This window comes from Sprattus sprattus (genome assembly GCF_963457725.1).
Source record: "Sprattus sprattus genome assembly, contig: scaffold_25, whole genome shotgun sequence".
Taxonomy (NCBI): domain Eukaryota; kingdom Metazoa; phylum Chordata; class Actinopteri; order Clupeiformes; family Clupeidae; genus Sprattus; species Sprattus sprattus.
The window spans coordinates 601,655-617,487 of NW_027667020.1; positions in this window are offsets into that span (position 1 = coordinate 601,655).

Here is a 15,833-nt window from a genome sequence, read left to right on the forward strand (position 1 = left end):
TTTCACCGAGACTTGCCCTTCGCGGGGTTCGAACCTGTGCTTCTCAGGTACCTCAGCCACTAATATGCCTCTCCCCACTCATCCGGGGGAAATTCTCGCTAAAGAAGGGTTCGGCGCGGTGAGAGAGAGCTCCGTAGAGCCCTCGGCGTCCCCGGCCTGGAGGCTGACCGCGGTGGCGGGGAGGTGGGACCTGTGAGACAGGGTGCCTCCCCTGGAGGGTCACGGTTTCCAATCGGTCAGAAGGTTTAGGAGAGGAGCGGGAGGAGAGTGTGGTCAACAGTCCGCTTCAAACCGCTTGAAAATCGGACACTCAGAGGCTGAGTTACCTCTCGTGGAACTTTTTTTATTTTTCGTTCTGAGCCTAAGTCCACTTTTTTAGGGTGCTCTCGATTTCGCGCCGTCACCCGGTGGCAAAACCTCTTTCTGTGATCCTCCAGGCCTTAGGGGGATTTTCAGAAGGTGTCCGAGAAAGGTGCATGGTCGTCGGACTGACCGTTTTCGGTCGGGAGGGTATTTTGTGGAGCCTCCGCCACCACCCCCAACTTTTTCGTACCCATGGTTAACCAAAACCCTACCCATGGTTAACCAAAATGGACTTAGAAAAAATCCACAGTTTTCAGACCTCCAGAGGGGTAGGACCCTGCTCAAAGGTGTCCGAGAATACTGCACCTTCAGCGGACATGCCAAGAGCCTCTAGACCCCTCTATATCCTCCAGGAGGACCAGGATTTGAGGAACATGTGTCCGAGAACAGTGCACCCTCAGCGGACTGGCCCTGAGCAGCTACACCCCTGGTTACATCCTCCACAGGCACCAGGATGTGACAGAATGTGTCCGAGAATAGGTCACCTTCAGCGGACATGCCTTGAGCCTCTAGAGCCCTATATATCCTCCGGGAGAGGGAGGAGAGTGTGGTCAACAGTCCGCTTCAAACCGCTTGAAAATCGGACACTCAGAGGCTGAGTTACCTCTTTGTGGAACTTTTTTTATTTTTCGTTCTGAGCCTAAGTCCACTTTTTTAGGGTGCTCTCGATTTCGCGCCGTCACCCGGTGGCAAAACCTCTTTCTGTGATCCTCCAGGCCTTAGGGGGATTTTCAGAAGGTGTCCGAGAAAGGTGCATGGTCGTCGGACTGACCGTTTTCGGTCGGGAGGGTATTTTGTGAGCCTCCGCCACCACCCCCAACTTTTTCGTACCCATGGTTAACCAAAACCCTACCCAGGGTTAACCAAAATGGACTTAGAAAAGATCCACAGTTTTCAGACCTCCAGAGGGGTAGGACCCTGCTCAAAGGTGTCCGAGAATACTGCACCTTCAGCGGACATGCCATGAGTCTCTAGACCCCTCTATATCCTCCAGGAGGACCAGGATTTGAGGAACATGTGTCCGAGAACAGTGCACCTTCAGCGGACTGGCCCTGAGCAGCTACACCCCTGGTTAACCAAAACCCTACCCATGGTTAACCAAAATGGACTTAGAAAACACTGGAGGCCTACAGACACACACACCTCCCCAGACAGGCCTAAGAAGCCTCCTGTCTATTAAAGGTCCCCAGAGGTCAGAGAGACACCCAGAGAGCTCCAAACACTGCCCAGTGTGTTGTGTTCACTTACTGGGAGGCCTACAGACACACACACCTCCCCAGACAGGCCTAAGAAGCCTGCTGTCTATTAAAGGTCCCCAAAGGTCAGAGAGACACACAGAGAGCTCCCAGCACTGCCCAGTGTGTTGTGTTCACTTACTGGGAGGCCTACAGACACACACACCTCCCCAGACAGGCCTAAGAAGCCTGCTGTCTATAAAATCATAAATCAATTAAAAGATTTTCAAGCGGTTTGAAGCGGACTCTTGACCACACTCTCCTCCCTCTCCCGGAGGATATATAGGGCTCTAGAGGCTCAAGGCATGTCCGCTGAAGGTGACCTATTCTCGGACACATTCTGTCACATCCTGGTGCCTGTGGAGGATGTAACCAGGGGTGTAGCTGCTCAGGGCCAGTCCGCTGAGGGTGCACTGTTCTCGGACACATGTTCCTCAAATCCTGGTCCTCCTGGAGGATATAGAGGGGTCTAGAGGCTCTTGGCATGTCCGCTGAAGGTGCAGTATTCTCGGACACCTTTGAGCAGGGTCCTACCCCTCTGGAGGTCTGAAAACTGTGGATTTTTTCTAAGTCCATTTTGGTTAACCATGGGTAGGGTTTTGGTTAACCATGGGTACGAAAAAGTTGGGGGTGGTGGCGGAGGCTCCACAAAATACCCTCCCGACCGAAAACGGTCAGTCCGACGACCATGCACCTTTCTCGGACACCTTCTGAAAATCCCCCTAAGGCCTGGAGGATCACAGAAAGAGGTTTTGCCACCGGGTGACGGCGCGAAATCGAGAGCACCCTAAAAAAGTGGACTTAGGCTCAGAACGAAAAATAAAAAAAGTTCCACGAGAGGTAACTCAGCCTCTGAGTGTCCGATTTTCAAGCGGTTTGAAGCGGACTGTTGACCACACTCTCCTCCCGCTCCTCTCATAAACCTTCTGACCGATTGGAAACCGTGACCCTCCAGGGGAGGCACCCTGTCTCACAGGTCCCACCTCCCCGCCACCGCGGTCAACCTCCAGGCCGGGGACGCCGAGGGCTCTACGGAGCTCTCTCTCACCGCGCCGAACCCTTCTTTAGCGAGAATTTCCCCCGGATGAGTGGGGAGAGGCATATTAGTGGCTGAGGTACCTGAGAAGCACAGGTTCGAACCCCGCGAAGGGCAAGTCTCGGTGAAACCACCCATTAAAGGTGTTAGTTTCGACGAAACCACCTGAAAATCGTAGGATCGAACCCCACATGAAGCAACTCTGAGAGAGAGAAAGATTGAAAGAGAAAGAGCCTGGGAAAATATGGGGTGAGTAATCGGTGATTTGGGCGCACTGACGGGCGGAATTCTGTACCAGCACGGTGGCTTAGTGGTTAGGGCGCGGCACCACAGACCTGATGAGCACAGGTTCGAAACCCGCAAAGGGTAAGATTCCAGAAAACCATCTGTGAATTGCAGGTTCAAATCCCACCTGAAGCAACTCTGTCCTAAGTTGTGAATGACTCCCCGGTATGAAAGAAAGGCTCTACTCTGTTAAGGAAAAGCTATACAGGGCGGAAGCACCAGACCACGATGCACATTGCATCCTTAAAAACCTACACATAATAAGCAGCTCAACACCCCGTAGTGCAACTGCGCTACACACTAAACAAACACACCACACAGTCAACTGCGCTACACACTAAACAAACACACCACACGCTGAAGGTGCAGTTTTCTCGGACACCTTTGAGCAGGGTCCTACCCCTCTGGAGGTCTGAAAACTGTGGATTTTTTCTAAGTCCATTTTGGTTAACCATGGGTAGGGTTTTGGTTAACCATGGGTACGAAAAAGTTGGGGGTGGTGGCGGAGGCGTGGTGGCGGAGGCTCCACAAAATACCCTCCCGACCGAAAACGGTCAGTCCGACGACCATGCACCTTTCTCGGACACCTTCTGAAAATCCCCCTAAGGCCTGGAGGATCACAGAAAGAGGTTTTGCCACCGGATGACGGCGCGAAATCGAGGCGGACCTAGTCATTTGGGGGCCTAAGGCGAAAACATAGCCAGGGGCCCTCTTCATCCGTCCTTTTAATGCAAAAAAAAAAGGGCCACCTCAAAGCAGGGGCGGACTGGGGGGAAAAAGTGGCCCGGGAGTTGTCTGTCAGAGCGGCCCACTTAATATACGGCGCGTTGCCCGCTCAATGTATGCAAAATACCCATACACTTAACATAATTTTGGATGATTACAAAGAAATAACATTATATATGTTTTTTAATAACATTTGGATCCACAAATTTGCCTGGATGGACACATGGAATAAAATGATACTGGCTATTGTAACACTCCAAGGAAGGTAGGGCCTATAGTTTGCTAGATGAATATGCTTAACTCTGGGCTAGTATCAGATGGTTAGGCCTATATGTATAACTACAGAGCCTTTAGGAATAAATGTCAGCAGAGAAAGAGTACACAATTTTTTTGATAATGATTAGGGCGACCTACATTAAGCAATATCATTTTTTTTGTAGGCTGATTAACTCATACAGCAATACCTTTTTGTATAGTAGATGGCAGCACACAATCAAAATATTTCCCCTCTACCTACATAGCTACAGTAGCTAGTTATATGGAAGAAAGTTGCATTCAGGAGCCTTCATAAGCAAACATGATTTGGCTCCGCATTAAATTATCCCACTTTTTCATTATCCACATGTCTCAAATGTTGTATGATGCAACATAGCTTTACAGGACACATAAATGTCCAGTAACAACGTAAAGAAGGGGGCAACATATAAGTCAAAACCAACTATATTTATTGACTGATCTCGAAAGTATTGGCTTACAAAAGCTAACTAAGTCTTCACAAAGAAAATAACTCAGTGTTAGGGCAAAAAGCGAACATTCACACTGTACAACCTATGAAAAGTGACAGCGGTAGCCTACAAATAAAGAAATACAGACCGCGTTAGCCACTTCACAGCGTGCTAGCCATGATTTTCTTTCGTTCCAATTCTTGGATGTAGGGTTCCACCCTTTATAGAAACCTGTTGAATCGATACATTTGGTGTAGGAAGTCCTAATTGTTTTGTTGTCAATTTATCTTAATTAGTACGCCGACAGAGAAAAAAATCTCCTTTTCCTGAAAGCAGTTCGTCGCCACAATCGCCCTTAAGGTCCGCCGCCACTGGTTTGAACTTTGTTGTAGAAATGAACAGAACAGAACATACGATGGGGTGTAAACATCAGTGGTAATGATAGTGTTGCATGCTGGGTGTGTGATTATGTGTGTGTGTGTGTGTGTGTGTGTGTGTGTAGGGGTGTTAAAGGTGTCTACGAGCGAGACATGCAAGTATTAGGCTAGAGTGATTAACATTTAATAACAAATAAACATAGTAAGACTGACGGAGGAGATTAGAAAATAGTAAGACAATAGTAACCATGAGTGTGAATACAGGTCACTAGGAGTAGTATAAATAGCAGACAGTGAATCCCGTTGGTTATCATGACAGGTATATAATGTATTCGCTTAAGCAAGGAAAACTGTCGCAACCGACGATATCTGCGGGAGGGCCGGTTGGTTATGGACTTAGGCCGTCCCATCAGTGCCTGGGTGGGCAATTTATCGTGGGCTTTCTGCTGGGTCAGGGCCTAAGGCAGTTGCCTAGTTCGCCTTAATGGTAGGTCCGCCACTGCTGGCTGGAGAAGTGGTACTGCTTTCGGTGGGGATGGTGACTTGGCTCTGTAAAATAAGAGCATACATAACAATGAATACAATACACTACACTACATCATGTGTAGGTTCAATCAATCAGTCTCTATTCAAACTGGGTCGATCTATTTACCTGGGTTGATTTTCTAGCTAGGCTTAGATTTGGCCTGGCCGCAGAAACATGAGCACCACCAAATCTTGACTTGTTCAACTGAAAAGCAACAAGGCAAACGTCTGTGTCGTGAGAGAACTATATTGACAAATTATCATTCAGTGAACAAAATGTAAAATATTTATGGTCAATTTATGAGGCCAAATACCATTAAAATATGTGGGGGTGGGTGCTTACGGCCCACAGACACCAGCAATGAACCTAAGGCCCTTTGGCCAGGACTTTGACTGGCTGCTGCTGTCTGCTGCCCTGCAGTGCCTTGAACCGGACCCACTGCTGCCGACTGCTGCCCTGCAGGCCCAGTAGGACTTTGCCTGGCTGCTGCCGTCTGCTGCCCTGCAGTGCCTTGAACCGGACCCACTAGTGCCGACTGCTGCCCTGCAGGCCCAGTAGGACTTTGCCTGGCTGCTGCCGTCTGCGGCCCTGCAGTGCCTTGAACCGGACCCACTGCTGCCGACTGCTGCCCTGCAGGCCCAGTAGGACTTTGCCTGGCTGCTGCCGTCTGCGGCCCTGCAGTGCCTTGAACCGGACCCACTGCTGCCGACTGCTGCCCTGCAGGCCCAGTAGGACTTTGCCTGGCTGCTGCCGTCTGCGGCCCTGCAGGCCCAGAGGCAGTACTTGCTCCAGTTGGCTGTAGAGACATCACAAATTAGTTTGCATATTGATACACACACACACACACACTTTTTGAGTCTTGAATTGACCAGCGTTACCTTCTGAGTGTGGAATCCACAAACACACGCCCTTACTAGACCAAACAAAGACCTCTGTCCTTGTGTCTGCATTGGACATTTTTCAATCTAGAAATAAAAGTTATACAATTGTTTGAGTTTTCATTTTCGTATGTGTAGTCACAGAGATATGATGTAACTGATTTGCTTTTTACATTTGGATTTCCTTGTGGGAACATTGCCTTTTATCCTATTTAATACATGTTATAATGACTTAATAACAATAAATACATTATACTGTGCCATGTATATAGTCATACCCTTTGATACAGCTCGTACCACTTCTTCTGCCTTGGTGCTGGCTTGTTCCCACCCCCGGCAGGCCAGGATCCAGTGCTGGCAAACTTTCTCAAACATGCCAACCATTCTGATTCTGACATTGCCTTGTGTGACTTCACAGATTTTGCCTTTGGTGACATAGTAATTGCACATTGTTTTTAATGAATGAAAATAACATAAATCCATGAAGAGCAGACCATCTTCCCTGTAATAATATTAGCCCTATTCTCCACACAGGTGAACCCCCCTCCTCACCACTGTCTCCCTTTCCTGCCATTACCTGTACAGCCTCTCAATATTTCGTTTATACATCTGAATTTAAGCGATTGTGCATAAAATACTCTTATTCACAGTCAAAACATTTCGTTATCATTCATTCATAGCCCACGTAAAAGCACCCTTAATATAGTTAACGTTATTTGACGAGGACTAGCGTAATTCCAGTACAGATAACAGAGTGATTATAAGATAGCTATATAGCTAAATAAATCGAAATGACAACAACGGGAATAATTACTTCAATACTTCAATACTTCAAGTTATATCGTACAAGACTAACAGATTATATTAGCAGACCAAAGGCATGAGCGAAAGCGAAATTGCAGTCAGAGAAAGCAGCTTAGGTAAAAAGCTAGCTAAACCAAGGGGAAATGACTTCAATAATTAAAGTAAATACGATCTGCAGGTATACGACTTATGTTATTGTCATGCATTTAAAAATTAATTGTATGCATCTATGTCGCCAAAAGCAACATCTCTAAAATATAGCGACATTTTAGTCAGATAAATTATAGCGTTTTAAAGGTAGAAAGCTAGCTATACACAAAACAATTATCCCATTCAGCAGTGTAGTTAATGTGTAAATACTCACCATGTCGACAAATTTCCTCGGTTTATTTAACTTGATACAGCTTTAGAGGGAGGATTGCTTCCTTGAAGTTGTTTGAATTACGGACGCATCTTCTGGCTATTTGAGCTATCCAGAGGTTTGCATTTTCGATTTGCCCGCCCCCCCCTCCAGGTCCAGCGTCAGCTAAGTGACGTCGCCTGACGTCGCGCTCCAGCATTTCTGCCGTGCGTGCTGCCCGACGGCGCTCTCCAGGATTTCTGCCGTGATTGGTCAATTGTTATCAACTCTGCAAACTGGTGCGAACGTGATTGGCCAAATCTTTTCAGAATCTTTTCAGGTCTAAAAAAAATTAGCCGGTCGTGTAGTCGGCAGCTGTGGCTGTTAACCAGAAGGTGGCTGGTTCGATCCCCAACCAGAAGGACATTTTTTTTTTGCTGGTCCATCATAAGAGAGTCACTGTTACTCATTTTTCAGGCAATTGGGAACATAACTGACATTCAGAATACAAAAGGGACATTTGAGAATAATAACTGAAAAAAAATGCAGTTTTTTTGCCTAAGTCCATACTGGTGCTCTCCCTTGTGTGTTTGACCCTCAGTGACCTTTAATAGACGGCAGGCATATGGGGCCTACTCTGGTACATAAGTTAGCCATGTGGGCTCTCTGTGACTTAAAACAAGACACAGAGCAGTCATCGCTGCTGGTGTGTGACCCTCAGCAAAATCAAGATTCAAACACAGAAAAATACCTTCAAACTTTGTTTTATTTAGATATATTAAAAAATAGCAAATACAACACACAAACAAACACAAACAATTCCAAACATAACCACACACGGCGAACGTTGTGTGTGTGTGTGTGTGTGTGTGTGTGTGTGTGTGTGTCTGTGTGTGTCTGTGTCTGTGTCTGTGTGTATGTGTGTGTGTGTGTGTGTGTGTGCGCGCGTGCACATTAGGGATTTGGGGGTTAACTGCAGCTGGAACCTGCCTCCTCCACTACGCGCATTCTTCTGGGTAGGACCCGGTTTCTGTTGAGGGCCCGGCGTCTGAGGACCCGGAGATGCTGCATTACCAACTCCAATTCCCTCCTGGAACTTTCCAGTTTGTCCTGAAGAGATTTTCTTTGTTTTAGAAGGATTTTGCAGGACTCGCAGCACACTCGCAGAGTCATATCTAAACAACACAAAAAACATTCTGGTAATGGTAAAAATCTTAGATAATACGACACACACACACACACACACACACACACCTATACAGGTCTTGGTGGATTAGGAGGCCAAATTTCCTCAACCTGAAAAAAAAGTGGTTTACGGGTACTTCCCTTTCCTTTTAGTCTAGAGCTACCAAAGTTGAATAAAAATGATTAGAAAAAATTGTGCATCGAAGAGCAAGGTTTTTTTTTTTTGTATCACCTACCAATCAAGATACTCAATTTTTTACACAACAAGAGTTTTCACCAAGTTATAGGGACATGTCCTACCTGAACACAAACCTGGCTTGCGAGGACACATGAATTGCAAGGACGCTGTGATGTCATTCTCGCGTCATATCTAATTAGCATATTGAATTAACATATCCATAACAGTACACAGAACTCTGGTTACACACTGTACTGCAAGGACTGTGTGTTTTACTTGGACAGTATGGTGTCAACATGGCTGACAACTACAAGTATGTATACACTAACAAGTTTTACTATTCACGCTATGTAAATAGTACATCATCATCATCTTGTGAGAGTTCCAGTGGTCATATCATTGTTGTGTAGTTCAACATTGTTTTTAGGTACCAGTTTATGTATCAGTACCATTGATAATACCTGCTTGCCAGGTAAACTGAAATTGTGGTATCTGCAGTTTGGATTTAAGGTGGTCTCTAAATGTTTACAAGTTCCAAAGTTGCTACTTCAGAGTTGGAGAAATGTAATAAAGTCATGAATAAGGCAGTTAGAAAAAAGCACAATTAATTATTGTGACATTTTTCGGAAAAAACTTTGGAATTACTCGACCAGCTTGATGGAGAAATTGAAGTGTGCTATTGCAAGCCTAGAGATGGCTTGTCACAGTCTAAGAACTGAAGAATATTGGTGTTTTCCATATACTTTCAACTTATGAACCCTCCTCAAAAGAATACTGTAATGACCAGTATGTTTTAATGTGTTCATGTTTATAGTGTCGTCTGTGTGCCTGTGACCTTGCTCTCTGTCAGCCGCGGCAACCTATGTGTTGCTATGCACTGCGGGGGCTGGCAGAGTAGCCAGGGGGCGGGGGCACCTGGTTAAGAGATGGTTTAACTTGCCTCTTGTGCTGGAGGTTCTGTGAGAAGCAGCCACAGAAACGTATGTGTTCAGCCAAAGTTATAACGGCCAATAAAGTCATTGTTGAATCATACTCGTTGTGTCTGAGATCGCTAGAATTGGTGTCAGAAGTAAACTATAAATAAAGTGAGTGAGCTAGGGTGACAAGTTCGTTACCGTTTATTTTTGGTAGTTAATTATCAGTTTGTGTGGGGTGTGCCAGCTGGAGGTAGCCACAGTGAGAGCCTGCCCATAATAAGAGTGGCAGTGGGCACCAAAGCTGTCCTGGAGAAGCCGGCATGGGCATCTGAGCTGACGGAGATGATACGGGCTATGTCTATCCAATCAACCCGTACCCTGCACACATCACCCAGGGTTTGTTGGGGGTGTGGCCAGCCTGGTCACCTCCTCAGGCAGTGCCCAAAAGCACCCAAGGGTCCGGGAAACGGCACCGGGTCCGCATAGGGGAGGCTGTGCGGACCCCAGCCCCATCCTCTTGTCTGCAGGAAGGGCCCGACAGCACAGACGGGGGAGTCAGGGCCCACTCCTCCCATAAGCAGACGAAAACATGCACATGGAGCCTGTGATAGTGGTTGGGCGTACTTGTGTGGGGGACTTTTGTCACCTCCCAGTGACCGTAGAGGGGGTTCCCTGCACTGCTCTCGTGGACACAGTGACTCTGGTAAGACCTGATGTGGTGCCGGGCTGGACTCAGTTAGAGCCCACCACTGTGCAGCTGCGCACAGTCACGGGCGGGCTGGCACCCATGAAAGGCAGGGGCACAATGACACTGACTGTGGGGGGCAAAGCTTTCCACCGCCCAGTGTGGGTGGCAAGCGTGCAGGACCCGTGCATACTGGGGCTGGATTTCTTGAAGGCTACGGGCTGTCAGCTGGACCTGGGAAGAGGCACGTTTCAGGATGCACCTGTCATCGCGTTGTCGGCCGTGACACCACCAGTTGCTGCACCCACTACCTTGCCGGCGCGAGAAGTTGGCACAGCAGAACCGAGCCACACCCACTTTTCCCCAAAACCCCTCACGACATCAGGGTGCGTGTTTCCCCAACCGGCCACCACTCCACGCCCACAGCATTGCTGTTCAATCACCTCCCTCTCAGCTGGAGACAGAGGTGACAGCACCCGACTCCTCTCCACCCCTGCTGGCAGTGCCAGCCCCCAACAGCATGGGCTGCCCGTCTCCAGCCCTGCTGCCCCAGACGGAGGAGGAGATGACGCGGGCTGCCATCACGAAAATCTGGACGGAGAACTGTGATGACCTGGACTCACAACAGCAGGAGCTGTTGTGGCGGCTGGTTGTGGAGTTTAAAGACAGCTTTGCACTGAGGGAGGATGACGTCGGGCGAACACAGCTGGTGGAGCGTGAGATTGACACCGGAGATGCCCGCCCGATAAAGTGCCGTCCCCGCCGAATGGGGTAACTAAGAAAGACTCTTATCCACTACCCCACGTGGATGAGTCTCCGGACCTAGTCTCAGGCTCTGCCTGGTTTTCCTCACTGGACTTCCGCTCGGGCTATTACCAGATCACATCTGCCCGACCAAAGACTGCCTTTTGCACTGGACGTGGGCTCTGGCAGTTTAAGGTCCTCAGTGTTGGCTTATGCAATGCCCCTGCTTCCTTCGCCAGACTGATGGATCAGGTGTTGACTGGCCTCCCACGCCAGGAGTGCCTGGTTTATCTGGACGACATCTTGGCACAAGGACCCTCCTTCGATGCATGCCAGGGGGCGTTCGACCAGCTGCGTCGGTCCTTCAGCGATGCCCCTGTGCTGGCTCCAGCTGACCCCTCTCTTCCATTTATGTTGGACACTGATGCCAGTGGGGTGGGTGCTGGAGGAGTGCTGTCTCAGATGGGTGCAGACGTGGAGAGGGTAGTGGCATATTTCAGCCGGGTGTTCAATAAGGCTGAGAAGCGCTACTGCGTGACCCGGCGAGAGCTCCTGGCAGTGGTGCTCTCCGTGCGCCATTTTAAATATTACCTGTGCGGTCTGCCCTTCACTGTGAGAACCGACCATTCAGCTCTCCAGTGGCTGATGTCATTCAGGGAGCCGGAGGGGCAGGTCGCCAGGTGGTTGGAGGAGCTCAAGGCCTATAACTTCACAGTGGTGCACAGGGCAGGAGCTCAACACAGCAATGCATATGCCCTCTCCCGTCGCCCATGTGCTGCCGACGGGTGCCACCACTGTGAACGGAGGGAGAGTCGGGAGCTTGAATTGTGTGAAGGCAGTGTGGCGGGCAGAGGTGGTTGACTGCTGGGAGCTGCAGATGGTAAGCGTGGGGGATTGGAGGCAACAGCAGGAACTTGACCCCGACCTACACCCTGTGCATCAGTGGGTGGAGTCACAGCAGAGGCTGCCATGGGAAGAGGTGGCAAGCCTCTCAGGTCACTAAGGGGCTGTGGTCAAAGTTTGACTCGCTGTGTCTGATCGACGGGGTGCTGCAGAGGGCGTGGAAAGAGCCTGCTACAGGGGATGAGCGTTGGCAGATGGTGGTCCCCAAGGGCCTGAGGGTAGCTGTACTGCAGGGCATGCACGGAGCCTCGGGGTCAGGCCACTTTGGTGTGACAAAAACGCTCCGCCGCCTCCGCCGAGGCTTCTATGGGGGCTACTTTCGGCGGGACGTGGAAGACTTCCACAGACGGTGTGAATAATGCACTGCACGGAAAGGCCCAACAGGTCGGTCACATGCCCAGCTGCATCTAGTGCGGGCCCCCATGGAGAGAGAGTTGCTTTAGATGTAATGAGCCCACTTACCCGCACCAACAAGGGGAATGCCTACATCCTCTCTGTGATCGACTACAAAGTGGCCAGAGGCCTATGCCCTCCCAAACCAGGAGGCAGAGACTGTGGCAGATTCCTTGCTTGGAGGCATACTCAGCCGGTTTGGGATGCCGCACACACTGCACAGTGACCAGGGGAGAAATTTTGAGTCCAAGGTATTCGCTGCCATGTGCAGCCGAATGGGCATACAAAAGACACGAACCACCCCGTTACAGCCTCAAAGTGACGTGCACGTGGAGAGGCTCCACCGCACACTGGGTCAGCAGCTGGCCATACTGACATCGGAGCATCAGCGCGACTTGGATGAACATCTGCCGCTAGTGCTCATGGCGTGCCGGTCTGCAGTCCAGGAGTCGACCTCATGTTCCCCAGCACTCCTCATGCTAGGGAGGGAGCTCCGCACCCCAACAGAGCTGGCCTTTGGGCGGCCTCCAGACGGAATATGCGAGGAGGCTCCAGGACAGGCTTGAGTCTGCCCATGCGTTTGCCCGGGTGCAGCAGGAAAGTGCTGGTGCCATGCAAAAGCGTAACTATGACGTGCGGGCACGGGGTAGGCACTTCCAGGCTGGAGACCTTGTTTGGGTGTACAGCCCACAAAGAAAGAAGGGCCGGTGTCCAAAGCTTGACAGCCAGTGGGTGGGGCCCTGCAGGGTGTTGGAGCGGATGGGGGAGGTGGTGTATCGGGTGCAGCTACCGCCACGAGGACGGAAGGTTGCTCTGCACAGAGACAGACTGGCCCCCTATCGAGGCAATGCCTTTCCCCAGGTTCCAGGTAGCCCATGTCCCCTGCCCCTGGGTTAAGCCCGTCACCCCCCTTCTCACTACACACACACACACACCGCACCCCCCACAGCCAGTGCCTGATGGGGGTGACCCTGACTCTGTCCCTGTGGCCCCCTGGTCTCAGCCCACGTCCCCTGCCCCGGGGTTAAGCCTGTCACCTCCCTTCTCACATCCACAAAGGGCTAGGAGACCGCCGCAGAGTTTGGCAGACTTTGTTTGTTCCCTCAGGGACGAGGAACTTGGTAGCGGAGGGGTAATGTAACGACCAGTATGTTTAAATGTGTTCATGTTTTATAGTGTTGTCTGTGTGCCTGTGACCTTGCTCTCTGTCAGCCGCGGCAGCCCATGTGTTGCTATGCACTGCGGGGGCTGGCAGAGTAAGCAGGGGGCGGGGGCACCTGGTTAAGAGATGGTTTAACTTGCCTCTTGTGCTGGAAGTTCTGTGAGAAGCAGCCACAGAAACGTATGTGTTCAGCGGAAGTTATAACGGCCAATAAAGTCATTGCTGAATCATACTCGTAGTGTCTGGATCGCTAAAATACAAAACATTTACACCACTTTCATTAACATTAGAATGGTCAGTCCTGTCTGCAGACCTTCACATCTTTCATTCCTAGGTAGATACTGTTTCCCTTCCTAACACAGCCCACCTTATACCGTGAACCAGACCCCGAGAACTATTGATCTGATTAGGTTATTTGGCTATTTATGAGGTAATATGGAGAGTTTTGACAATATTCACACATTATAAGCATTTTAGTAATGGCGAATTTCAAAGAAAATATTACTGACTTTTGACTTTCAAAACATTCATAGATTTTTCCTTATAGAACTAAAGTGATGTTAAATAGCTGGTGGTATATATAGTTAATGGTTGTTTAAATGATTCTCCACCATGTCAGGGGTCATTATATAAATAAATGTAATTGACAGTGTGCACAGAAAGTGGTGAGTAAAAGTGTATTAAGATGCAATGTGTCTTAAGTGATGTTAAATCACTTGTACAGTTCTTTAACCTTCAGAAAACACATAGTTTATGGTGGTTTAAGTGATTCTCCACCATGTCAGGGTCATTATGTATCTGACGATCATGAAGAGTACCATAATACAATAGGCAGTGTATATAGATAATGATGTAATTTCTTTCCAATAGCTGCAACTAATCCTGCAGGAACAGGTTATATTGTATCTATTTTTTTTAAATGAAAAAACAATTTCCCCATTTATGGCAATTTCTCATTCATCACTATGGACTACTCTATTACCCATCATCAGCAACATAAGAAAAAAAAAAAAGAAAAGCAAAACACTGAAGAGAAGCCTCATAAATGTGCCCACTGTAGAAAAGTATTTTTGAAAACCATATGTTAGTACATACTGGAGAATGGCCTCATCGATGTGTTCAGTATGGATAAGCATTTACAAACTCCACAGGTCTTAAAAGCACACATACTAATACACACAAGCAAAGCTAAGTGGTCCTATGTAAAAGTATTTTGGCTGCCATGTGTAGTTCATTGTAAATTCCTACAGTTCCGGGAGGTAGATCGGAGGTAGCTGAAGGGCTACACAGACCAAGCAGATAAGTCTAAAATAAAATAAGTCTTTTTGTAACGGTTCGTTGTTGCCAACTAATCACATAAAAAGGCATAGGTTTGTCAGTGAAAGATTGCGAGGACTGGATGCCACAAAATTCAGTGAAGTAGTATGCATAAACTACCTCTACATGTATTTATCAATCTCAGCCTTCTCCTGGAGCATTTCAACAGTTTACTCTGAAAATATTGACACAGTTCTATTATACCAAACACAAATGATACACATGAGTAGAACAAATGATCCATTTTCCTGAATGAAATTTAATAAAAAACACAGACAAATCAAGACCACCCTAAAAACTAAAAGGGTTTATAGAGAACTTTTTCTTCCTGGAGAGATAGGCAAGGAAGTAGAAATGCTCAACAAAAGTCCAGACCACACTCAAAATTGTCTACCTGAACCTTGAATTGTTAGACCAGGGTAAAATAAAGTAGCCTATACTGTAGCCTACCAGCATCAGTCCGTCAGCTCAAAGTAGACATCACAATTTAATTGAATGCATTTCACAAATACATGTTCTCCTCATGTTTAATATTTTATTAAATAATATTGTTGGCTAATTTCATGGGCTGTTTGCCACGTAGGACTAGGCTACTAGGCGAATTCGTTATTGTTTAGCCTAAATGCACGTATCGTACAGCCTACTGTTGTTTATCTGTAACGTTTTAGTTTGCTAGGTTACTTTTTCCAGAAGGGATCATAAAGCAGTAGTAGACTTACGTAACTTTGATATTAGATTCAAAGAGACGGTGTATGCTGATTGCTGAAGAACATTCGGGAGAAAAAATAGCAAAGAAGTTTGACATTGACCCGAGACGAATGCGATACGCTACGACTAGCAGGTGGAGGTAGAAAGAAAGTTAGGCTGGATATCAAACCAGCTCGTTGAGTACATGTTTTCAGTCCGCGATAAGCATTATAGAGTGTCTAGAAAAATTATTAAAATCCAGGCTTTGGAAATCTTTTCCTCCGTGACTGACAGTGGAGACCATAACTCCGATGTTTATTTTTTATGTTGACACCGCACCTAAAGCGCTACGCGATGTGCAGGAAGT